Here is a 27,739-nt window from a genome sequence, read left to right as displayed (position 1 = left end):
TTCAAAAAAATTTTTTTTTAATTTTTTAAAAAATTTTAAAAAATAGGGGGCTTCCCTGGTGGCGCAGTGGTTGAGAGTCTGCCTGCCGATGCAGGGGACATGGGTTCATGCCCCAGTCTGGGAGGATCCCACATGCCGCGGAGCGGCTGGGCCCATGAGCCATGGCCGCTGGGCCTGCACGTCTGGAGACTGTGCTCCGCAACGGGAGAGGCCACAGCAGTGAGAGGCCCGCGTACCGCAAAAAAAAAAAAAAAAAAAAAAAAATAGGGACTTCCCTGGTGGCACAGTGATCAAGAATCAGCCTGCCAATGCAGGGGACATGGGTTCGATCCCTGATCTGGGAAGATCCCATGTGCCACGGGGCAACTAAGCCCGTGCGCCACAACTACTGAGCCCGCCTGCCACAATTACTGAAGGCTGCATACCTAGAACCCATGCTCTGCAACAAGAGAAGCCACCGCAATGACAAGCCCACACACTGCAACGAAGAGTAGCCCCTGCTCACCACAACTAAAGAAAGTCCACGCACAGCAACAAAGACCCAACACAGATGAAAATAAAAAATAAATAAATAAATTTTTAATTAAAAAATAAATAAAAGTTAAAGGCCGGAAGGTGGTTGTCTCCTTGGAGACTATTACTTACTTGCTTAGTAACAATGGGCCTGCATTCACTCTGAGTCACGAAATAGTAACAGGGATTCTTGAGAGCCTATTCACCTAACCTGGGTGAGCACATAATGCCACCAGTGTAGGACCAAAACATGGCTAATAATACAGAGAATTAAGTACACATAAACTCTTTTTTTTTAATAGTAATCTTTTATTTTTTTATTTTTATTTTTTTGGCGGTGTTGGGTCTTCGTTTCTGTGCAAGAGCTTTCTCTAGTTGTGGCAAGCAGGGGCCACTCTTCATCGCGGTGCACAGGCCTCTCACTGTCGCGGCCTCTCTTGTGGCGGAGCACAGGCTCCAGACGCGCAGGCTCAGTAGTTGTGGCTCACGGGCCTAGTTGCTCCGCAGCATGTGGGATCTTCCCAGACCAGGGCTCGAATCCGTGTCCCCTGCATTAGCAGGCAGATTCTCAACCACTGCGCCACGAGGGAAGCCCTAAACTCTTTTTTAAAAATAATCTTCTGGGGAATTCCCTGGCAGTCCAGGGGTCAGGACTCCAAGCTTTCACTGCCAACGGCCCGGGTTCAATCCCTGGTCAGGGAACTATGATCCCACAAGCCATGTGGTGCAGCCAAATAAATAAATTCATAAAAATAATCTTCTGGGGCTTCCCTGGTGGTGCAGTGGTTGGGAGTCCGCCTGCCGATGCAGGGGACACGGGTTCGTGCCCCGGTCCGGGAAGATCCCACATGCCGCGGAGCGGCTGGGCTCGTGAGCCATGGCCGCTGAGCCTGTGCTCTGCCATGGTAGAGGCCACAACAGTGAGAGGCCTGTGTAACGAAAAAAAAAAAATCTTCTGAACAAGATCTCAACCACAGAGTTCCTATTTCCTGATTTTCAGTATTATTCTAAAGTACAGTTGCTAGAGAAGAGCTTTGCTATAGAGAACATGAACTAATCTTTGCAGGTAACCATTTATTCTATTGAACTAAAATATATAACTAGGTAAAAAGTCAATGCAGGAAGAAGAAATGAAGATTCTAGTAAGCTGGTGGCCCAATTTATATCCTGATGCTGGGGGAACATACGTGTAAAACTCATTACTTAAAAATAAATTATTGAGCCAGCATGTATGGGAAGTAAAAGTAGAGGGCATACTATCTAGAAGGGGAGACAAGCACACTAACACACAAAACTATTAAATAACTGAGCATAAGTCAAGAACGAACTCGTACTTAGTGATTCTGTTTAACCAAAGGATAAAATCACGGGCCTGACTTTGCAGATGACCATTCCCCACTACCTCCAGCCTGCACACAGCCATCCAGCCATCTCCTCCATCTTGGAATTCTCTTGCTCAAAACCTGAAATGCTCCCAAACTAATGAACTAACACCATCAATTTCAAGCTCCCGCTCATCTGTTAATTGTTTTACCTTGGGAAGGTTCCCTTAACTTTCATTTTCTTATTTGTAAAATGGGATGGTTAAATTACATGATCTTTAAAGTCCATTTCAGATATAATTTCGCTTGGTCAAACAACTCCATACCTCAAAACACCCCAGCTTTTGTTCTAGTCAAACAAATCTCCAAGCTTCTTCCTACAAGGTCCAACACAGACTCTACCTCCCTCTTGAACTCATCCTATATATTATCCCTTATTCTACACATCTCTCCCTTTCCCTCTCCTCTCAAGCTATATATGGCCTCCTTTTTCATTTCTCCAAGATGCCAGGCTCCCTGTCACCAAAGTTTTCCCCTGTGCTGCACACCACCACATCCCACCTACCCTCGGGTTTGCTGTCACATCAGACCCAGTGCTCCCTTTTTTTAAAATAACAATTATTTCATAATATCCCTTTAACATTCTGAAACATAATTTACAAATAATGCAAATTAAACATAATTTTAAATATGTATAGGTTAGGAACAGTCCTAAGTATTATAAAGTAGAAATAAAAGGAACATAATTCAGTACCAAATAATATATATATGATAATGGTAAATGCTCTGGTACAATTACTTTAGATGGGAGTGGAGCAGCAGAATGCTATTTTTTGTTTGTTTTTGTCTTTTGTGAAGTTATACTTTTATTAATGCTGTTGCTTGCAATGTGCCATTGATGACAATTTAGACACAAGTTTTTTGTTTGTTTTAAAATAAATCTACAGCTTGGCTTGGGTTGTTATTCTTTTTATTTTTATTTATTTATTTGTTTGTTTATGGCTGTGTTGGGTCTTCGTTTCTGTGCGAGGGCTTTCTCTAGTTGCGGCAAGCGGGGGCCACTCTTCATCGCGGTGCGCGGGCCTCTCACTATCGCGGCCTCTCTTGTTGCGGAGAACAGGCTCCAGACGCGCAGGCTCAGCAGTTGTGGCTCACGGGCCTAGTTGCTCTGTGGCATGTGGGATCCTCCCAGACCAGGGCTCGAACCCGTGTCCCCTGCATTAGCAGGCAGATTCTCAACCACTGTGCCACCAGGGAAGCCCTAGACACAAGTTTTAAACCAACTGGACAGGACTGTATCATTACTTTCAAACACTGTTTGGATACTATATAGACCCTCAAAAAATGCTATTAGTTTTTGTTTGTTTGTTTATTTAGTTTATTTATTTTTGGCTGTGTTGGGTCTTCGTTTCTGTGCGAGGGCTTTCTCTAGCTGTGGCAAGCGGGGGCCACTCTTCATCGCGGTGCACGGGCCTCTCACTATCGCGGCCTCTCTTGTTGCGGAGCACAGGCTCCAGACGCACAGGCTCAGTAGTTGTAGCTCACAGGCCTAGTTGCTCCGCGGCATGTGGGATCTTCCCAGACCAGGGCTCGAACCCGTGTCCCCTGCATTAGCAGGCAGATTCTCAACCACCGCACCACCAGGGACGCCCAATGCTATTGTTTTTGATAACAAACCTTGGAGGACTATTTGATCCTTCAAACCATACATATGAAAGTATAACTGATTTATAAAGACAACAAAAACTAGGTATCAAGAATCCTGAGTTCCAGGGACTTCCCTGGTGGCCTAGTAGGTAAGACTCCACTCTCCCAATGTAGGGGGCCCAAGTTCAATCCCTCATCAGGGAACTAAATCCCACACGCATGCTGCAACTAAAGATACCGCATGCGGCAACTAAGACGCGGTGCAGCCAAAATAAATAAATACGTATTCTAAAAATAATAAAAATAAAACTTTAAAAAAAAAAGAAAGAAACCTGAGTTCCAATACCAGTTTTGCCAGTAACAAGCCTAAAATCACTTCTGATTTTTTTTTTAATTCTTTAAAGTGACTTCACCTGTCCAGCTCTGCGTTCCAGCCTGGGTAAAGAGAGCAGACAAGGCTGGCACAGTCCCTGGGTGGTGATCAAGCAGGTGGAACTCTAAGCTTACTTCAACCAGAACAGCAGCTCAGCTAGGATTTGTTTATATATTGCAGCTAGCATCTGTTTAGAGAAGGCTTCTCAGTTAGTTCTTGTATGATAAAAGGGACTGTGGCGGTTTCTTATAAAAAGCTAAACATGCATTTACGATACAATTCAGCAACTGCACTCTTGGGCATTTATCCCAAAGAAATGAAAACTTATGTTCGCACAAAAAACAAATGTTCATACTCGCTTTATTTTTAACAGCCAAAAACTGGAAACAATCCAAATCTTTCAGCAGGTGAATGGTTAAACAAACTGTGGTTCATCCATATCATGGACTTCTACTCAGCAATAAAAAGGAACAAACTACTAATACATGCAACATTTGGATGAATCTTCAGGGAATTATGCCAGGTGAAAAAAGCCAATCTCAAAAGGTTACATACTGAATGATTTCATTTACATAAAGAACCACAGTGAGGAATGGAGGTGGGCAGGGTGGGTGCTAGAGGTAGATGTGGTTATAAACATGCAACACAAGGGATCCTTACGGCGTTGGAACTGTTAGGTTCCTTGACTGTGGTGGTGCACACAAAAACCTACACAGGTGATAAAATTGTGTAGAACTTATTACACACACATACGAGTAAAACTGGAGAAATCTGAATAATGTTAGTAGATTGTATAAATGTCAATATTCTGGTTATAATACTATACTATAGTTCTACAAATGTCACCACTGGGGGAAACCTGGTCAAGTATACAAAGACCTCTATTACTTCTTACAACTGCATATGAATCTACAATTATCTCAATTAAAATTTCAATTAAAAATAAAATCCTGGGCTTCCCTGGTGGCGCAGTGGTTGAGAGTCTGCCTGCCAATGCAGGGGACACGGGTTCGTGCCCCGGTCTGGGAAGATCCCACATGCCACAGAGTGGCTGGGCCCGTGAGCCATGGCCGCTAAGCCTGCGCGTCCACAGCCTGTGCTCCGCAACGGGAGAGGCCACAACAGTGAGAGGCCTGCGTACCGCAAAAAATAAAATAAAATAAAATAAAATCCTGAAAAAAATAAAAACAAAATAAAATCCTGAAAACCTAAATCCACGTAACCAGAGGCTCCCTGAAAGCTGGAGCCTAGACATTTGACAATTCCTTGTGCTTTTCAAACTGTCAGTAGTAATGAACTAGTGGGGTTCCCCCACAATTGAAGCAATCCAGTACTTTCCTAAAATACAATAAAAAGAACTAATAGAAAAATGAAGACAAAATACAAACCCATATTTTCTTATTATTAACTTTTGATTTCTGAAGGCTATAACAGTGGGCATGGCAATGGGCACTGGGATCACACTTTTGAGCAGTGATGCATCAAGACAACTAAGCCTACTCATGAGTTCTTACCACACCAGTTCCATCTCCTGAAAATTCAACAGAGACACCATCTGGCTAAAGAGATACTTCTCATGTTCTTGAAAAAGATCTTAAAATACTTATGTGGGGGGAAAAAAAACCTCCTATCTATTCATGAAAAAGCCCATCAGAGCCAAAAAAACAAAAACAAAAACAAAACTCTTCAGGAACCAATCTCTTTATAAAAAACAACATATGTTAAATGTTCTTTGATGCCTGATAGATTAACTCAGAAATCACTATTTAAAATACTGGGAATTCCCTGGCGGCCCAATGGTTAGGACTTCCAGCTTTCACTGCTGAGGGCGCAGGTTCAATCCCTGGACGGGAAACTAAGATCCCACAAGCCATGTGGGGGTGGGGGTGGGGGTGGGGGGGACACCACAAAATACCTGAGATTAAATTAAGGCAACTCAAGGTGTTCTGTGAAACTCTTTACAGGAGACTAGTCTGTACTGGGTTTCACAATAAGAGTGCTCCAGATATGAAACTGTCTCTTTTCCAACACTATAATTCTACATCTGACTATCTTCCACCTTAATTTAAGTTCAAGTGGAGATATTATAGAAAGTATTTATTAGCTCAAATAAATAATAAATTCATTAAATAATAAATAATAGAAGAGACACTGCTTTGGAAAAGATCCCCAGTGTTCTCCTTACTTGTGCAAGTAATAAATCCTTCTCCTGGGAAAAATAAACAAATACTAGGGGTTGTGGGAAAAAAACATGAAAATTAAATCCAAGAGTAATTCCCAAGTTTCACACTCCTTTTAAAATAAAACACTTGCCAATGATATTAACAAACAGCTCACTTTTTTCCCTCTCTTTGCCAATACTATTAGAGATTTATCAATACACAGCAAAATGTTAACAACTAGGTGATACACAGAAGGAAAACCTAGGGCATGGATACCCCTGATTAACAGCCCTAATACGTAGCAAAACACATTTATTAGTGAAATTGAAAAAGGAAACAGAATTATTCAGCAATTAAAAGGAAGTACTGATACCACAATATGGATGAACCTTGAAAACATGATAAAGAAGCCATTCACAATGACCTCATATTATGATTCTATTTATATGACATATCCAGAACAGGCAAATCTATACAGACATAAATTATTCATTGCATAGAGCTGGGAGCAAGGATGGGATTGAAAATGACAGCTAAAAGGTTCCTTTTTGAGGTGATAACATTTTTCTAAAATTGATTTTGGTAGGTTTGCACAACTCTGAATATACAAAAAAAATTGAAATGTACAATTGAAATGGATGAACTGTATTATACGCAAATTATATATCAATTAAGCTGCTGCCAGAAAAAATGGGGGAGGGGAGGAAACAGCAGCAGGCTCCACAGAGAGTAGACAGTAACTGCTTACTAAATATATAACAAAAAATAAAGAAAAGGCTCTTTCCCGGCTGGAACCATGGAAGGTGCTGAAGAGAAGAAAAAGAAGGTTCCTGCTGTGCCAGAAACCCTTAAGAAAAAGCGAAAGAATTTTGCAGAGCTTAAGATCAAGCGCCTGAGAAAGAAATTTGCCCAGAAGATGCTTCGAAAGGCAAGGAGAAGCTTATCTATGAAAAAGCTAAGCGCTATCACAAGGAATACTGGCAGATGTAGAGAACTGAAATTCGAATGGCTAGGATGGCAAGAAAAGCTGGCAACTTCTACGTACCCGTGGAACCCAAATTGGCATTTGTCATCAGGATCAGAGGTATCAATGGTATGAGCCCAAAGGTTCGAAAGGTGTTGCAGCTTCTTTGCCGCCGTCAGATTTTCAACGGCACCTTTGTGAAGCTCAACAAGGCTTCAATTAACATGCTGAGAATTGTGGAACCATACATTGCATGGAGGTACCCAAACCTGAAGTCAGTAAATGAACTGATCTACAAGCGCGGTTATGGCAAAATCAACAAGAAGCACACTGCCCTGATGGATAACGTGTTGATTGCTCCATCTCTTGGCAAATACGGTATTATCTGCATGGAGGATCTGATTCATGAGATCTATACTGTTGGAAAACGTTTGCGTTCAAAGAAGCAAACGACTTCCTGTGGCCCTTCAAATTGTCTTCTCCACGAGGTGGAATGAAGAAAAAGACTACCCATTTTGTAGAAGGTGGAGATGCTGGCAACAGGGAAGACCAGATCAACAGACTTATAAGAAGGATGAACTAAGGTATCTACCATGATTATTTTTGTAATCTGGTCAGTTAATAAATAAACAGTGACTGCTTTCAAATTGAAAAATAAAATAAATTAAAAAAATAAAGAAATGAAGTGAGGGGATTTCCCTGGCAGTCCAGCACTTAACAGACTCTTGAGATTCCACTGCAGGGGGCACAGGTTCCATCCTGGTCAGGGAACTAAGACCCCGCATGCTGCATGGTGCAGTCAAAAAGTAAAATAAAAATTAAAAAAAATGAAGTGAAAGGATTAAGTGCTTATATAGAAAAAAGAAAAAAGTACAGAATTCTTTCACATATACCTAGTGACAGAAATGCAGAAGCAAAACTGAATCAAGTCTACTGAGTACAGAAATGGATGAAGGAAGTAATAACTGGTCTTAGAATACCTTATACAGATCAACTAAAGAGCTATGCATATTATCTCTGTAGGTCAAGGCTAGCTATCATTCATGGTACAATATACATCAGTTTCCCTTTCCATCCATAATTCCAACCTCTACTAATTATTTATGTAATTTAAAATAAGGGAATATGATATTTACATAAACAGTGTGTGGAAGAGTAGAATACATACACATGTATATACTGGAAAAAGCAAAATCTCTCTGAAGGGCGTATGAGAAACTGATGGCTTTGGTTGTCTGTACAGAAGAGAGGAAGGGTGTTTCAAATTTTGAAAGTAGTATCTATCATGTAACCAAAAAAGTTAAGAATTTGAATAAAAAATACCTTTCAGTGAGTCTGAAAGCCCTCCAGCTTGACACAGATCCATTAAGCAACTACTCTATAGCTGCTTGGTTAAAAAAACATGTCTAAAGCCATGCAATGGTACTATATCATCCATTCTTCTATCTCCATCTTCTCACCAGAGTTCCAGAGAGTGAAACTCTATGTAAGTGGAAACACAGAACACTGGAGATATTCCTCCTGAACAGTAAACACAAGAGACCCAGTTTCCTAGTCTAGCAACTAAGTGATCCCTAAGTCTTCTCTTAAATTCTGAGGACCTATGAGATTAAATGATATTTCGCCAACCACATTTGTGTATGGTGTGAGGCAGTGTTCTCATTTCATTCTTTTACACGTAGCTGTCCAGTTTTCCCAGCACCACTTACTGAAGAGGCTGTCTTTTCTCCGCAGTATATTCTTGCCTCCTTTATCAAAGATAAGGTGACCATATGTGCGTGGGTTTATCTCTGGGCTTTCTATCCTGTTCCTTTGATCTATATTTCTGTTTTTGTGCCAGTACCACACTGTCTTGATTACTGTAGATTTGTAGTGTAGTCTGAAGTCAGGGAGCCTGATTCCTCCAGCTCTGTTTTTCTTTCTCAAGATTGCTTTGGCTATTCGGGGTCTTTTATGTTTCCGTACAAATTGTAACATTTTTTGTTCTAGTTCTGTGTAAAATGCCACTGGTAGTTTGATAGGGATTGCACTGAATCTGCAGAGTGCTTTGGATAGTATAGTCATTTCACAATGTTGATTCTTCCAATCCAAGAGCCAATCACATTTGTGTCTCCAGGTTTCCCCTGTTCACATATCCCCTCCCCAACTTGAACAGATTTCAAAGAATCTCTTTAAGGAAAAAGCCTGTGTAGCACAAATCTGAAAACATAAATAGGTGTTAGAAAAATATGTGGGGACTTCCCTGGTGGCACAGTGGTTAAGGATCCGCCTGCCAATGCAGGGGGACACAGGTTCAATCTCTGGTCCAGGAAGATCCCACATGCCGCGGAGCAACTAAGCCCATTTGCCACGACTACTGAGCCTGCACTCTAGAGCCCACGAACTACAACTACTGAGCCCACGAGTCACAACTACTGAAACCCACATGCCTAGAGCCCATGCTCTGCAACAAGAGAAGCCACCGCAATGAGAAGCCCGCACACCACAACGAAGAGTAGGCCCCTCTCGCCACAACTAGAGAAAGCCTGCGTGCAGCAAAGAAGACCCAACACAGCCAAAAAAATAATTTTGAAAAATAATAAACTGGGGGCTTCCCTGGTGGCGCAGTGGTTGAGAGTCCGCCTGCCCATGCAGGGGACACGGGTTCGTGCCCTGGTCCGGGAAGATCCCACATTGCCGCGGAGCAGCTGGGCCCGTGAGCCATGGCCGCTGAGCCTGCGCGTCTGGAGCCTGTGCTCCGCAACGGGAGAGGCCACAACAGTGAGAGGCCCGCGTACCGCAAAAAATAATAATAATAATAAACTGGAAAAATATGTGTTAAAGTCAAAAATGATAACTGTCTTGGTAAACTTCAAATATAAAAGAGATACTTATAGAAAATGTAAAATGATCCTATTTAAAATAAATTATATATCTGTAATATGTTACCTTTGTAAAGAGGAATTAAGAAAATATACATGTACCTACTACTTTCTGCCAAAGAAATAAAGGAAAGATAACCCAGGAAAACAGATAGATACATAGATAGATATGAAAATGTACAGAGAAAGGAATGCAGGCTATATGCCTGAGTATAACAATAATTATCTCTTATCATCTCACACCAGTCAGACTGGCCATCATCAAAAAATCTACAAACAATAAATGCTGGAGAGGGTGTGGAGAAAAGGGAACCCTCTTGCACTGCTGGTAGGAATGTAAATTGATACAGCCACTATGAAGAACAGTATGGAGGTTCCTTAAAAAACTAAAAAGTAGAACTACCATACGACCCAGCAATCCCACTACTGGGCATATACCCTCAGAAAACCATAATTCAAAAAGAGTCATGTACCAAAACGTTCATTGCAACTCTATTTACAATACCCAGGACATGGAAGCAACCTAAGTGTCCACTGACAGATGAATGGATAAAGAAGATGTGGCACATATATACAATGGAATATTACTCAGCCATAAAAAGAAACGAAACTGAGTTATTTGTAGTGAGGTGGATGGACCTAGAGACTGTCATACAGAGTGAAGTAAGTCAGAAAGAGAAAAATACCATATGCTAACACATATATATATGGAATCTAAAAAAAAAAAAAAGGAAAAAGAAAGAAAATGGTCAGAAGAACCTAGGGGCAAGACGGGAATAAAGATGCAGACCTACTAGAGAATGGACTTGAGGATACAGGGTGGGGGAGGGTAAGCTGGGACAAAGTGGAAGAGTGGCATGGACATATATACACTACCAAACGTAAAATAGCTAGTAGTGGGAAGCAGCCGCACAGCACAGGGAGATCAGCTCCGTGCTCTGTGACCACCTAGAGGGGTGGGAAAGGGAGGGTGGGAGGGAGGGAGACGCAAGAGGGAAGAGATATGGGGACATATGTATATGTATAACTGATTCACTTTGTTATAAAGCAGAAAGTAACACACCATTGTAAAGCAATTATACTCCAATAAAGATGTTAAAAAAATAATAATAATTATCTCTGAGGAGGGCAATGGGAATGGGGAGAACAGAGGAGGTTGGAGTAGAAAGGTCTGAAAGGGGACTTTCACTTTCTCTTGTACTTTCCTTCTTTATTTGAATTTTTTACAACTAGCATATGGTTACTGAATAACTAAGGACATTTCAGGAAAGGTGAAATGTACCTAAAAGCTAATTCCCATTAACTTTATTTTTTTAATAAAACCTGAAAGTAGCAGGAGTGCTATCTTTTTCTAAAAGCATTACTTTTCCTAACAGAAGAAATTACCCAAAATGTGAATCTCTTGCACACCACACACATATATGTACCTAAACACAGTCCTGTTAAACAAAATTTAAGAAACTTTCCTGCTCCTCCTGATGTTTCTATTCCTTCTAGAAACCCAGTAACTTGCAAAGTGTTCAATATCGGGACTTCCCTGGTGGTCCAGTGGTGGAGAATCTGCCTTACAATGAATGCAGAGGACGCGGGTTCAATCCCTAGTCAGTGAACTAAGATCCCACATGTCGCCAAGCAACTAATCCCACATGCCACAAGTACTGAGCTCACGCACCTCAACTAGAGCCCACGTGCTGCAAACTACAGAGCCCACGTGCTCTGGAACCCACGCGTCACAACTACAGAGCCTGCGCCCTGGAGCCTGTGCGCCACAACTAGAGAAGCAAAAACCTGCATGCCACAACTAAAGAGAAGCCCACGCAACACAACGAAGATCCCTCATGCCGCGGCTAAGACCCGATGCAGCCAAAAATACATTAAATAAATATATAATAAATAAATAAATCTTTAAAAAAAAATGTTCACTATCTCTCTAATGCAAATTTCCCCTTCTCAAACCCACTGTCATAGTTAAGCATCCCTCACTGCTCTTCTGGACTGCATATATTGTAATACTTCCCCTCCCTGTCTCCCTACCTTTGAAGGGAATCCTTCCAAGTCTGCCCTCAGATCACAGAAGTATATTTTATAATTCTACTCCAAGGATCTTGGGCTACTTGTACAAATGCAATCAAGGGACAGTTGAGCAATTCTCCAAATAATCTGATGATTAGAGGCAACCAAATTAATCTATTTTTTAAATTTCAGACAAATTTTAATAGCTACTAAAGCAGTCTGATAAAAAGATTGAAGCGTATGGAGTAGAAACTATTGACTAAAATAATTATCCTGCTCATTCTGGATCGGTTTGATATCTCCTTCAAAGAGACAGTAATAGATTTGGATCCTGGTGTGTAGCAAAATGTGAATAAATCTGAGAACTGCCACCAGTGAGGATTTGATATTAAAATTACTTTTCTTTTAAATTAATTAATTTATTTATTTATGGCTGCATTGGGTCTTCGTTGCTGCATGCGGGCTTTCTCTAGTTGTGGTGAGCGGGGGCTACTCTTCGATACGGTGTGCAGGCTTCTCACTGTGGTAGCTTCTCGGTGCGGAGCACAGGCTCTAGGCGCGTGGGCTTCAGTAGTTGTGGGACGTGGGCTCAGCAGTTGTGGCTCACAGGCTCTCGAGTGCAGGCTCAGTAGTGTGGCACACGGGCTTAATTGCTCCACGGCATGTGGGGTCTTCCCGGAAGGCTCAAACCCGTGTCCCCTGCATTGGCAGGCAGATTCTTAACCACTGCCCCACCAGGGAAGCCCTAAAATTGCTTTTGACAACTCAATACAGGAAAGAGGTAACAACTGAAATGAAAAATTAATATTCCTTTTTTTTTTTTTTTTTTTGCGGTACGCGGGCCTCTCACTGTTGTGGCCTCTCCCGTTGCGGAGCACAGGCTCCGGACGCGCAGGCTCAGCGGCCATGGCTCACGGGCCCAGCCGCTCGGCGGCACGTGGGATCTTCCAGGACCGGGGCACAAACCCGTATCCCCTGCAGCGGCAGGCGAACTCTCAACCACTGCGCCACCAGGGAAGCCCCAAAAATTAATATTCTTGATAGCAGCCCTTCCCTCAGAGGGAAAGCAGCAAACAAGCAATGCCACCATAAAGGATTTAGCAAAGTGCCTGCTATATTGTAAGCATTCCATAAACCTTGGCTATCATTATTAATATGCCTAACACAGGGTTAGACCTCCATCTTACCCACCTATGCATTAATTGTACAGGTATAATACAAGTCAATGTAGAAGACAGAATAAATACAATTTTCTTAAGCTTTAATGACACTTAAACTAAACATTAGAGTGTCCACTGTGTTTAATTTTGTAATACCTTACAAAATTACCTTTTTAATCATCAAAATAGCTGAATTTCTTTACTTTGTAGTTACATGCATTGATTACATAAATTCAAAATCACAAAAGGAAATTCAAAGGCACATAATTCAAAAGCACAAACGGATATACAATAAAGTCTCCCTACCACAAATGTCTCTCAGCATCCGAGGTTACACTCCCCAGAGGCAACCAACATATAGCAGTTTTGGGGTATCCTTTCAGAAAGCCTGCATCTAGGGAGTTCCCTTGTGGCTTAGTAGTTAGGATTACGGGCTTTCACTACCGTGGCCTGGGTTCAACCCCTGGTTGGGGAACCGAGATCCTGCAAGCCACACGGCATGGCCAAAATAAAAATAAATAAATAATAAAAAGGATTAAATTATATGTTTATGTACCAATTATCTTCAGAAAAGTAAGCCAGAAAAAGTTGATGTTATTCATTAGGTTTTAACTGAATGGAGCACTTCCTTATAATATCAACTGCATAGTTGGGAAATTAAACACTAACTTAACATGTATTCAGTTTAAATTGGTATGTATTTTTAAATTCCTGAAAAAAATAAACAATTTTGTACATTAAAAAATAAAGAATTTTTCCATTTTAAATAATAATGCAGGGAATTCCCTGGTGGTCCAGTTAGGACTCTACGCTTTTCACTGCCGAGGGCGCAGGTTTGATCCCTGGTCCTGAAACTAAGATCCCGCAACCTGTGTGGCACGGCCAAAAATTTAAAAAAAATTTTTTAGGGATTCCTGGTGGTGCAGTGTTTTAAGAATCTGCCTGCCAATGCAGGAGACACAGGTTCAAGCCCTGGTCCGGGAAGATCCCACATGTCACGGAGCAACTAATCCCATGTGCCACGACTACTGAGCCTGCACTCTAGAGCCCGTGGGCCACAACTACTGAGCCCACGGGCCACAACTACTGAAGCCCACGTGCCTAGAGCCTGTGCTCCACAACAAGAGAAGCCACCGCAATGAGAAACCCGCACACCACAACAAAGAGTAGCCCCCACTTGCCACAACTAGAGAAAGCCCGCTCACCACAACTAGAGAAAGCCCGCGTGCAGCAACAAAGACCCAATGCAGCCAAAAATAAGATTAATTAATTAATTTTAAAAATAAAATAAAATGACCTTAGCAATTTTCTAAAAAAAAAAAAATTGCTACCTTTTAAGATTACATTTTAAGGCAAACATTATTGACACTGTCAATATACGAAGACTTCAAGAAGGATTGTATTCCTTAAAAATATTTTTCTTTTCTAAAATCAGATCCCAACCTCAGCATACAACTAACTAGATGTAGTCAGTCCAAAACTTCTCTTAAGTTATTAAATAGTTCATTTTCAAAATGGATAATACATCGGTGGCTTTAGGTCTCCACACCCACTCAGGAATGACGAAAGAATACCTGTAATTTTGTAACTACACAGTTCTCATCTATAGAAACCATTGCTTATAAATGAATTTAAAATAGTGATTAGCTCAAAACAATTATTATGGAATTTATAAGACAGGATTTTCCTGTTCTAAGTGCTTGCATTTTATTTTGTAAAATAATACACAATTTGGGAAATAATGTTAAAGGCGAACTGGGTAACTAAAATAACATTTGTGAGTCACTGAGATTACTGTCAAAAGAAACAAGTTCAGACTTCTAAGAGGGAAAAGTGACCCACCTGCCCCAATTTGAGCCCACTCACGGCTTGTCTATGGGAAGAGGCATACTCAGTAAGAGCTCAACTCTTCAGCTGTAAAGAAAATAATCACTAATTCCCCATTTGCAGATTGGACGTGCTGTCATAATGGCTTATAATGGCACAACAACCAGAAACTTGCCTGAAACAAGTTAACTGGGCTCCAGAGTTAGAAAGAAAACCTCCATTGTGTCCTATGCATCTCCTTCTATGTGTCTGAGTACTACTAATGGTAGATGTAATGTTAATGCTCACATTCCTTTCTCCTGTGAATATGAAAAAAAAGCCCAAATAGTATTAATGCTTCTCAATTCACTATTTTTTTAAGTTAAGGGATTAACAACTGTAGTCTATTGGTTCATTTATTCAAAGTAAATTTATGAAAAAAAAAAGTAAATTTATGTTTAACTTCCTCTATTCCCAATAATTTAGGATCAAGCTTAGCAACATGTTTTAATATAACACCCAAACAAATTTCCTAAGCAGAAGAGGAAAAAAAAACTGTGTTTTCTTATTTTAAAACTCTGTAGGGCTTCCCTGGTGGCGCAGTGGTTGAGAGTCCGCCTGCTGATGCAGGGGACACGGGTTCGTGCCCCGGTCCGGGAAGATTCCACATGCCGCGGAGCGGCTGGGCCCGTGAGCCATGGCCGCTGAGCCTGCGCATCCGGAGCCTGTGCTCCGCAACGGGAGAGGCCACAACAGTGAGAGGCCCGCGTACCGCAAAAAAAAAAAAAAAAAAAAAAATCTGTAGAGATGATCTACACAAGCGGACTAGGACCTCTAACTATACAAAGTCATACATTAAGTATTTTTGTTACTTACACATATATGACAAACCACAAAACCACAGTCCAATTGTAAAGCCAAGGGAAAAGAAAAAGCTCATCTTACATTCAAAACAAAGGTATGGGACTTCCCTGGTGGTCCAGTGGGTAAGACTCCGCAATCCCAATGCAGCGGGCCGGGGTTTGATCCCTGGTCAGGGAACTAGATCCCGCATGCCTGCCACAACTAAGTGTTCACATGACACAACTAAGAAGCCCACATGCCCCAACTAAAGATCCCGCATGCCACAACTAAGACCCGGTGCAACCTAAATAAATAAATAAAATTTTTTTTTAAAGGTACACTATATCACATAACTAATTCATTGTTTAACTCTTAACTCTAATCCATAAAACAGGACTATACACATAAAAACTTGTTTAAGAGTAGTGAGTGAAAGTTAATGCTTAAATGATTAGAAAATTGCTTCCTGTTTTCAAATACCCAGGTACTGTAATGAAGGTGGTGATTATTACACTAAAAAGCAACACTTTAAACTTATATAGTCTCGGGCTTCCCTGGTGGCACAGTGGTTAAGAATCTGCCTGCCAATGCAGGGGACACAGGTTTGAGCCCTGGTCTGGGAAGATCTCACATGCCGCGGAGCAACTAAGCCCATGCGCCACAACTACTGAGCCTGCACTGTAGAGCCCACGAGCCACAACTACGGAAGCCCACAGGCCTAGAGCCCATGCTCCACAACAAGAGAAGCCATCACAATGAGAAGCCCACGCACCACAATGAAAAGTAGCCCCTGCTCACCACAACTAGAGAAAGCCCGCGCACAGCAACAAAGACCCAACACAGCCAAAAATAAATTAATTAATTAAAAAAATAAGAAAGGAAAGAGCCCTCTTCAAAAAAAAGAAAAAAAAAAAATATATATAGTCTCTTTCAACCTTCCTCTGAAGGACCTAACAAATAAAAAAACTATTGAGGCAATCAGCTATAAGCATAAATTCTACCCCAGTGTTCACAGCAACATTATTTACAATAGCCAAGATATGGAAGCAACCTAAGTGTCCATCAACAAATGAGTGGATACAGAAGAGTGGTGTATATATATATATATATATATACAATGGATTACTACTCCGTTATAAATAAAAAGAACAAAATTTTGCCATTTGTAACAACATGGATGGATATCGAGGATATTATGTTAAGTGAAATAAGTCAGAAAGAGAAAGACATACTGTATGATAACACTTATATGTGGAATATAAAAATTAAAACAAACTAGTGAATATAAGAAAAAAGACTTACAGATATAGAGAACAAACTAGTGGTATGGAGAGGAAAGGGGGGAGGAGCAAGATGGGGTAGGGCAGCGGCCCCCAAACTTTTTGGCACCAGGGACCAGTTTCGTGGAAGACAATTTTTCCACGGCCAGGGCAGGGACAGGGGTGGGGGGCAGGAGGGGGTTCAGGTCATAATGCAAAAGATGCTTTAGGCAGTAATGCAAGCCACGGGGAGCGGCAGATGAAGCTTTGCTCGCTCACCTGCCACTCATCTCCTGCGGTGCGGCCCAGTTCCTAACAGGCCTTGGACCACTACCGGTCTGTGGCCTGGGGGTTGGGGACTCCTGGGGTAGGGTATTAAGAGGTACAAACTACTATGTATAAAATAAATAAGCTACAAGAGAACATTGTACAAGACAGGGAATATTTTATAATAACTATAAATGGAGTATAACCTTTAAAAATTGTGAATCACTACGTTGTACACCTGAAACTTATATAATATTGTAAATCACCTATTCCTCAAAAAAAATAAATTTAAAAATAAATAAATAAGCAAAAGCATAAATTCTAGAGTCATACAGACCGGAGTTCAAAACCTGACTCTCCCACTTAAAAGCTGTGTGCCACCTGGCATGTTAACTTCCCAAAGCTTCAGTTCACTCATCTCTTTTTTTTTTTTAATAAATTTATTTATTTATGGCTGCATTGGGTCTTCGTTACTGTGTGCAGGTTTTCTCTAGTTGCGGCGAGCGGGGGCTACTTTTTGTTGCGCTGCGTGGGCTTCTCATTGCAGTGGCCTCTCTTGTTGTGGAGCACGGGCTCTAGGCACAGGCTTCAGTAGTTGTGGCACGTGGGCCCAGCAGCCGTGGTTCGCGAGCTCAGTAGTTGTGGCACACGGGCTTACCTGCTACGTGGCATGTGGGATCTTCCCAGACCAGGGCTCGAACCCGGAACCCCTGCGTTGGCAGGCGGACTCTCAACCACTGCGCCACCAGGGGAGCCCTCCTCATCTCTTAAATGAGGATATCATTAGTACCTTCATTACAAGTTTGTTATGAAGATAAAATGAATAATGCACAAAGAGGAGTTAGCATAATCTGACATATAGGTGAGCATTCAATAATGCTAACTTTGGTTATAGTTTAATCCTATATAGTAAATCACACAGAGTTTTTCTAATAGGCTATACTGACAGTCACAGCTTTAAATGACAAAAGAACATATTGATAAAAGGAAGCAGGTAACAATAGAATACATAGAATTAAAGAAGTCACTGATTAAAAAATAATTGCCTGGCTCTCAAGGAGAAGATAGTAAATTCTTCATAAGTTAAAGGTAAAACAATTGTTACTGGTTGGTACAGCAATATATAGTTCTCTATAACACACACACACACACACACACACACAGTAGACATTCCTTGTAGGTAGAATGAGAATCTAAAACCCAGAAGCCTCTCAGTTAGGGAAAATTTTAATAATTTAATAATGGAATGTTGAGTAAAGTACATCAAGAGTTAAGAACTAATGATTTCCAATGAAAATGTGAAATTTCCACAGCCATCAAAAGAACAAAAATAAAATAATTATAATTGATCATAACATTGTCCAAAATCAACAACCATCTTCTATGGATGTTTCCTTAGGCTCACAGTGCAAAAAACAAGTGTGTTAAGAGAATTCCAGTTGGTTTTCCCCAGGACATGCCTCTAATAATTAACTACAATGAATCTCATTGGAGGAATGATGTCCATGTAGCTGATAAACATGAAACCTAACTTTTGAAAATATACAACTGCAGAAATAAGTTTTAAATAAATTTGTGTTCAGATAACATAAGGGCAGCAATTTGTATTGATTTATAAAGTCAGAGGAAAACACTGATTTTAATAGTATGATATCTAAATACAAGATCTACACTATATCAGTAGTTCAAGAATAAGCAATTTTAAATGACCATATTTCAACTATTTAATAGAAATTAGTTACTGTGTAACTACATGTAAGTAACATGTCAGAGGTAGTAAATAGCAGCCTGGCTACAAGAAATGAGCACCTCTATTTCAAATAGGTCTTCATTTTAACTCCTATGAAAATGTTTAACAGGTTAAGTGATTAAATAAACATTAAAGGGAACTTCAAATTGCAGTAAATTTATAATTCTGACAATCTGCAATACTCATTTAAATCACAAAAGCTCAATCATTTAAGCTAGCAAAGTACAAATGTCTCAAAATGGAGTTTGGCCTCTTGTTGACAGTCACCTCAAATTTCTTCCAGTGGCTCAGCAGGTAAGGAATTCATGGAATTCAGGGCTTCAAGGTCTAGTAAGCATTACTAAACCTTACTGGTTAAACCATCCAGTCAACACCAAGTTATGTGGGGCAATGCCTGTAGATTATCTAACTCCTTTGTCCCTTCCCACATATTCTCTACTTCATAACTACCATTACTTCTAAACGGTACAAAGAGGTAAACATGAAATTGGTAAATATTATAAATTAGTTATTAGAAATGCAAAGAAAAACTATGGTCAGGAATGTGGTTAAACTGCAGTTTAAATAAAGCTTCTGGATTACCCATGGATTTCTTTTAATCCACATAATCCTCCTCCTGAAGGCATGGATAATCAGGTTCGCATTTCCATTGAAGGCAAATGAGCATTTGCCCGGTGGTCTCCCAAGTAGCCAGAGCAGCAGGAGACAAGCTACAGGGTCAGGGATGCAGCAGTCCCTCCAGGGTTTGCAGTTGGGGATTGTGAGCTGCTGACCTGTGCTCTAACAATACCACAACACAGGGGATTGCCAGATTAACTTTATTTTGGCGGTAAATTCCCCCTATTAAAGGCTCAACCGATAATAACCTCAGGTGACCTACTTTAAATAATCAAGAAAATAAGGAAATATACATTCTTGGTGAAGAAGTGGGGGAAAGATAGATCATGGAGCCAGGACTCAGGGGAAGGATGTGTAAATTTTTTGAGGAATTGAGGGAATTTCTAAATTATTGACTGCTTTAGGCTGGAAAAAAGTTAAACGAATAATGGAAAGCTACCTTTGCAATACACCATAGCTATAAAGATAGCACATCTTTCCCTCAAACCCTAGGAGAGTTGAATACCTGAAACAACTAAGTGCTGGAATAAAATGGATAGTCTAGCAGAGGTGACAATGCTAGAGAGAGAGAAGAGAGAAAAGCTGAGACTTCATAACATAATCCTTGGCAAAATTAATCTCCAGTTTACCCTAGCTTACCCTGCGATTGCAGTAAATGGGATTCTGGGTTTATCAAAGACACATGAGAAGATATGTTATGCCATCCTTTATGATTTTATCACAGACTTCGCCTCCAAATTTCTTTGTTAGATGCTCCCTATTGTAACTTGACATCATGGGATTTGCCTCACTTGACAGGTTCCAGAAGTTATACAATAATTTTTTTTTAATTTAAAGCCTTTTAAACATTCCTCCATCTACAAAGGTTATTGCTTTATTGCATGTAAACCCGTTATGTTGAAGACTGGAATTCTTTCATTTATATTTCTAAAAGAAAACCAACAATTAGGTTGATCAATTATCCACTTATTCCAAGTTCTAACATATTCTATGCATGAGAGACTTTCCCTTTAAAAAAACAAATAAATCCAGGGAATTCGCTGGCGGTCCAGTGGTTAGGACTCTGCGCTTTCACTGCCAAGGGCCTGGGTTCAACCCTTGGTCAGGGAACTAAGACCCTACAAGCCGTGTGGTGGCCAAAAAATAAAAAAAATAATTCCAAGTGTTAAAAATGAAGGGGAGGCTGACCGCAAAGGGGTAACATGAGGGAATTCTTTGGGGTGTTGGAATTATTCTGTACATTGTTAATGGTGGTGATAGTTACAAGAATCTAGGCATGTGTTAAAACTCATAGGACTGTACATGAAAAAGTTTTTGTAAAATTTTAATATTCAAGGTCACTCTCCTTTTAGAAATGCCTTTTTTATTTAAAAAAAAAAAACTATCAACTCAGAAAAAGAAAGGTGTGAATTAGAGATACACAATCTGCATTATCAGAGCAACTGGTAGGTAACACACTATACACACCCAACCATACATCTAATACCTTTCATTTTTCCTCTCTCAACTGGAAGCTTGTGACTCAGGATTATTTAACCTGGAGATGATAACATAAAGGTTACCATGGAATATATGAGAGAACAACTTAAAAAGGAAGTACACCAGTTTAGAATCACTCCAAAGGGTAAAGCTGGACCCAGTGGCTGGAAAATACAGGAAGCCAGACTTTGATTATGAGAAAGCAGAAAGGCCTCTTCAAGAAAGGATAGTATCCTTTCACACAAGGTGTCCCAGCAGACATCAAACTACCAAAAGCACATAGGCACTCCTTAGAAAAATAGCCCATACAAATCAGGCAGTGGAGAGAAGGCAGAGGGAAAAAAAAAGTGTCAAAATTTGGAGAGGGAGATGAGAAGGTAAAAGGAGTGAGAAGCAAAGTTGCCCCACACAAGCCTGAAAATCTGTAATATTCTCCTTTATCTTCCTTTTCTTCTTCTCTTCTACTAAATTTCCAGTATTGTTCTTCTAGTCTAGGATTTCCTTCTCCAACATATCTTTTTCCTATTTTCTACTCTGACAATGGAATTCTACACCTTGATTTTGCCATACCCTTCTTTCTTCACAAACCTACTAGATAGTCTTTGGGGCTTCAGTCTCAGGCAAGGGGAAAATCCTAAATTATTTGCCTCTTTCTACAACATGACAAGGCTTGCAAGTGAGCAGTTAGCAGAAGCCAAATGATAGGCACTTATCTCTCCAAGATATGGTTAAGATATGATAACTGAATCAAATGGTTCAGAGGATATTTACATAAATGCACACAAGGGGGGGCTCAGATTTTTAAAAAATAATGTAATTGAAATAAATAAACACACCTGTTCTCTGTAAAAATTGCAACTGCTACCCTATAGGATTTGGTATGCAATACTGGATTAAACTACCACATTCTATAGAACCAGTCCCCTCCAGTCAAGACCAAAATTCAACGCTTCTAAAGAACAAAACAAGGCTGGAAAACTTGTATGGCTTCTTATTCACAAAAATACTAATGATCCAGTATACAATGAACAAAATCCACATTTGTTTTTGTTATTAACGGCTTGACGTCTAAATGCTTAGCCTTTTCAGGAGGTACAGTACCTTAATGAAGACTGAGAAAGTAAGGAATAGAATAACTAATAGAATAACTCTAGGCCCTGTGATCACTTCCTCATTTGCACAAATCTGGGACCAAAAAAGGGTCAAGTGTGTTCAGTACATGTTATACTTGGAATCGGAAGATTTTATAATGTATTTCATTCACACATTCATTCATTCAACATTAGTTAAATTTTCCAGACACTGTTCTGGTTACTGAGAATACCCCAGGGAAAACCAAGTCCCTTCCATCAGAGAGTTTATAATATGTTGGAGGGAAAAGACCATAAACAAACAAGAAAATAAGGAAGACAATTAGCTGATAATGCAGGTAGAGTTTGGACTTACTTTTTAGTACTTTTTAGCCCCTGGAGCAGGAGAGTAAGTAAAGATCACTCTGACTGCTGTCTGAAAATGGACTGTAGGAGAGCAAGGCCAGAGGCAAGGAGACTAGTTAGGAAGCTACTACCTAGGAAAAACTGGGGTGGTGACAATAAAAAATAAAGTGAAGTAGGGACTTCCCTGGTGGTCCAGTGGTTAAGAATCCATCTTGCAATGCAGGGGACGCCGGTTCAATCCGTGGTCAGGGGAACTAAGATCCCACATGCCACGGGGCAGCTAAGCCCACACTCTGCAGCTACTGAGCCCATGTGCCACAACTAAGACCCGATACAGCCAAAAAGTAAATAAATATTTTTTAAAAATAAAAAATAAAGTGAAGTAAATATATTCGGGATACATTTTGGAGGCAAAATCAACAGGGTTTGCTGAAGGACTGGTTGTGTGGGGAAGTGGGGGAGGAGTGAGGCAAAGCGCTGAATTAAGGATGACCACCAGATTTTTCACTTAAGTAGGTGGAACAGGGGGGTAGAGGGGTGCTCTTATGAAATGCAGACTGCTGGGGAAGGAACAGGTTGAAGAACGGAAATCAAGAGCTCCACTTTGAACACGTCAAGTTTAAGATAGACAAATGAAGTGAAGATATGTAGGCAGGTAGAAGAAATGTGAAGTTCAGAACTGGAGAGAAAAATCTGAGAGTCAACAGCACGGTGACAGTATTTAAACCACAGGACTTGATGAGATCACTCAGAGAGAATACAGGTAGAAAAAAGTAGAGGGATGGGCTTGGACACCCTTAGGCATTAGGATGTTCTGAATTCACAAAGAGAAGGAAAAGTCAACAAAAGAGATAGAGAAACAAGAGTGAAGAGAAGGAAAACCATAAAAGTGGAGTATCCTGGAAGGTTCCTTTATATAATATGATACTCTAATCCACCACCACCCTCCCATCCTGCTGGCCACACACTCTCAAATTCTATAAAAAAAAAAAAAAAAAAACTGAGGCCCAGAAAGACTGGGTGACATCCCCAAAGTCTCAGCTACCTGGGACCCAGGACCAGGCCTAAGAGCCAAGGTGTGACTTCTGACCCCTAGCCTTTTCACAGTGGCTAGCAGCGCTTCTACTGTTGGGTTCACCAGTGAGACAACAGGGAAGGTTATAATCTAGGAAGAACACAATGAGACTACAAGGAAGAAGATAATTTAGATTACAAGGTTAATTTTTAATTTTTTTCTATGTATTTTGTTTACATTCACAAAGCAAGTTGGATCAAAAGTCTTTATGGATGAGTCTCTAAGAAAAGTAAGAAATACAGACAAGAGGTGAAAAAAGGCAATAAATCAAAACCCAACTCGATTTTCTCCACTTCTAAAAAACACTGTGGGTCTTCCCCAGTGGCGCAGTGGTTAAGAATCCACCTGCCAATGCAGGCAACATGGGTTCGAGCCCTGGTCCGGGAAGATCCCACATGCTGCGGAGCAACTAAGCCCGTGGGCCACAACTACTGAGCCTGCACTCCAGAGCCCGAGAGCCACAACTACTGAGCCCGCCAGCCACAACTGCTGAAGCCCACGCGCCTAGAGCCCGTGCTCCACAACAAGAGAAGCCACCACAATGAGAAGCCCGCACACCGCAACGAAGACCCAACGCAGCCAAAAATTAAATTAAATTAAAAAAAAAAAAAAACCACTCTGAAGGTAGAAGACCCTCATTAGGATGTGAATCAGGGGTTGTACAAAAAAGTTTTTTGATTTCAGTCATTTTTGCTTTAGCGAATACAATCCCAGTTTTAAAGCTTAAGATTTTTACTTTGTTCCACACTTGCCTCTGGAACTAGGTTAAGATCTTTATCCGGACCACCCTTTCCTATGCTACTTTATCATGACTTAAGCAGTTCTGCTTTTACCATAAAAATCTTACAGTGTAACCTAAAAATCCCCAAATGATTAATGAACTGCTGAGAATTCTGACTCGTTGGAGATGATTTTATTAGGAATCATATTTCCAAACACCCATTCAGTGCTTCAAAATAAGTACTCATCTAATTTAACTATGATGACTTCACCAGAAATAACACTGCCCACGATGATGTTTACAAAAGCACTTGTCACTCCCTTCGTATGTAGCAATGCAAAAAAAGGAGTCTGTTTCCATATTCTTCTCTGTTTATACTCTGTAACAAGTGACAGTTTAAGTGTCACTTAAGATTATTTAAACAGCAAAGCACTTCAAGTCTGATATGTCCCACCACCTTGCATCTGAAGCGAATTCTAAACCTCGCTGTTTTATTTAAACAGCAATTCCCACTCGGTACCTGAGACAGAGTATTCCAAGGCAGCCTTAGAAAAAAAAAAAAAGAGACTCCAGCATTCTAGGATGAGGCTATAGGATTCGTATTTTGGCCACTGTTAAGATAACAGGCTCCTGTATTAAACAACTCCAGTGGAGGTTACTGCAACATCAAAGCGCTTCGGAAATAAATGCCCCCGAAAAGTACACCCGCAGCCAAGAATCGGCAGTAGCTAACAAGGGAAGATGCTGCAGCAGAGTTACTCTTAACAGCCTACCACTGACCAAGCACTCGTTTTTCGGTCATGTACATCATCCTGTCCTAGCTACACAACAACCCTGTGAAGTACGTATAATTATTCCCACTAACAAATCCGGATACTCTGGCCCAAGGCCCCAGGGCTGCTCAGTGGCGGCGCCGGGATTTGAAAACACGACCCTATCCCAACAGTCCAGGATCCCCGCCCCTAAAATACACCCTGCGCAAAAAGGTACCTGAGGATCAGGAGCTCGCGGGTGTCCGCAAAGACACAAGGGGCGAGGACGCCGCCTCTCCCCAGACGCCCCTCAGGAACGCAACCCAAAGGGCCGCGTCCCTGCCGCCCGGAGGCCGGGGAGAGCCGCTCACCTTGGAGAGCCCCGGGAGGGCCGCAGGCTAGCGAGGCACCCCGCGGGCCGGCGTCCTCCGCGTCGGCAGGAAGCGCGGAGCGGCCACTCAGTCGCCGGCGCCGCAGGCTGCGGCGGGCAAGAGCGCGCCGCCGGCCCGCGCGGGGGCACCTCAGAGGCCCGCCGCGACCGCGCCGCCCCTCAGCCGCGCCGCATCCGGGTCCCGCTCCACTGCACTCACCTGCCCGGCGCTCCGCCGCCGCCGCCGCCGCCGCTGCCGCCGGCTCTCGGCTCCAGGGGCGCAGTTAGCAGCCCAGGCCACCGCGACCATCCAGCTGCGGCGCTCCCATGCCCGTCTCTCTCAGTCGCCACCCGCCTGCCCCGCGCGGCGCTACACCAGCCCCTCGCCCACGGCCATGGCCAGCTCCGCCGCCGCCGCCGCCGCACCGACCGACGGAGCACGCGCGCGCTGCCGACGGAGCGCGCGCGCGCGCGCCCGCCCGCCCGCCTCAAGGGCCCGCCTCCCAGCAGCCCTCGCCCCGCCCCGCGAGCCGCTCCGGCCAATACCAGGTCTGCGGGCTGGGCGGGGCAGAGTTGGTCGCGGCTGGGAGGGGAACCGCCGCCTAGTCGTCTCCGGTTGGTGCCTGCTGGGAGGCTGAACCGCCGCCTAGATTTCTCCGGCTGCCCGCCCAGCAGCGGCGCTGCTGTGCGGCAGCTCCTCTTTGAGGCTCCCGGAGGACTCGGAATCGGGAATCCCCAGCAAGCCGCTTTCAGGAGAGACCCACCACCTGCCCCGGCCTTCGTAGCCGCCTCCGAGAGATTTCTCTGTTCCTGGTTTCCTTGCCGGCCTTCTCTTCACAGCCACTCTCCCCAGTTCTGCGACTCTGAACTGATATCTCGGTTCCTGGGCCCTACACTTTGCTTTTCCCTCTCCCCCTGTGTCACTCCTCTTCTGGGGGTGGGGCCGCTAGGTCGGCTGACCCACAGCTGGCCCTTCAATGCCTGCACTGGTTATAAAGCAAAAGTCCAGCATTCCAAGCCCAAGATTCTTTTTCTGTGTGTTCATTTTTGCGATAATTAACATTTATCTGCAGAGGCTTACAGTTTACCCAGCCCTGTTCGCATACCTTATCTCCTGTTATCTTTTGACCTCAACCGGGAAATCTCATGGTCCTCTTAATGGCACACTTCAATTACACTTACTGAAAACCAAAAATTTAACTTATTGTAAAGCTACTATATTGTAAGGTTATTGTAATTTATTGCTACTGTAATAGCTCAGGCAAATAGTTGAGTAGTCTAGGATGGAATCTCAAGTAAACCTAATATAAAGCAAAGGTGGCAAACAAGCCTGTGATGAAAGAATAGTTTATTTGATCAAGGATCCTGATTTAATTGACTATTCATAATAAATCTAGAGCCATACCATATTCAAAAATATGTTCCAGAAGAGTTAGACTTAAAAATATACAAAACAAAGACTTAGAGGAAATTTTTTTAAAGAATAGTAATATAACTTTAGCGAGGGGAAACTTTAAGCAAGACAGGAAGCTCAGAATCATCAAAGAAAAAAAATTTTCTACCTAAATATTTTGAAAGTTTTGCATAACATCACACTAAGACAAGTTAAAACAAAAAACAATAGACGGAATAGAACTGCACAAAACATATGGCAAACACATTATTATATCTCTAACATAAAAGAGTCTCTATTGAGAAAGCCAATTAAAACAGTAATCCATTTTTCACTCATTAGACTGGCAAACATTAACAAGACCAATCGATACATAGGAAACAAGCTCTGATGGGAGTGTAAATGCCACAAACTTTCTAGGAGTAATCTGAGAATACCTATTTAAATTTAAAATACATATACCTATCCATTGACCCAAAAATGCATTAACTCTGCCCTATAGAAAAACTAAAGAAAATACTAATTGTAAGGATGGATCCAAGGATGCTGTGGTGGGTTGAATGTTGGCCCTCCAAAAGAAGCCCACCTGGAACCTGTGAGCATAGCCTTATTTGGGAAAAGGATCTTTACAGATGTAATTAAGTTAAGGATCTTGAAATGAGATCATCCTAGATTTGGGGTGGGCCCTAAATCCAATAACAGGCATCCTTTCAAGAGAAAGGCAGAGAAAGATTTGAGATAGAGACACAGAGATAAAGGGGATGTGAAGAATGAGGCAGTTGGGAATGATGCATGTACAAGCTAAAGAATGCCGAGGATTGCTGGCAGCTACCAGAAGCTAGGAGGGGGCCACAGAACAGGTTTGCAGAGCCTGCTAACATATTGATTTCAGACTTGGAACTCCAAATCCGGGAAAGAATCAATTTCTGTTATTTTAAGCCCCTCAGTTTGTGGT

At 41.8% G+C, this 27,739-nt stretch overlaps 1 protein-coding gene and 1 pseudogene across 2 annotated transcripts in view; one reads left to right on the top strand and one right to left on the bottom strand.

Moving 5' to 3' along the window:
• Positions 1-25,772, bottom strand: part of PIK3CB (phosphatidylinositol-4,5-bisphosphate 3-kinase catalytic subunit beta) — a 193,288-nt gene extending 167,516 nt beyond the window's left edge. The window contains exon 1 of the mRNA XM_082839733.1: positions 25,612-25,772. The gene's annotated coding sequence lies outside the window, so the exon portion shown is untranslated. The remainder of the gene's footprint in view (positions 1-25,611) is intronic.
• Positions 6,600-7,956, top strand: LOC309962447 (large ribosomal subunit protein uL30-like; annotated as a pseudogene). The gene has a single exon. The product of its transcript is annotated as a large ribosomal subunit protein uL30-like (transcript).
• Positions 25,773-27,739: the final 1,967 nt, after the last annotated feature.

The sequence above is a fragment of the Leucopleurus acutus genome, assembly GCF_964270905.1.
Source record: "Leucopleurus acutus genome assembly, chromosome: 5".
Taxonomy (NCBI): domain Eukaryota; kingdom Metazoa; phylum Chordata; class Mammalia; order Artiodactyla; family Delphinidae; genus Leucopleurus; species Leucopleurus acutus.
The sequence above is the reverse complement of the archived record's forward strand: the minus strand, read 5'-3'. Positions and strand labels throughout refer to the sequence as shown.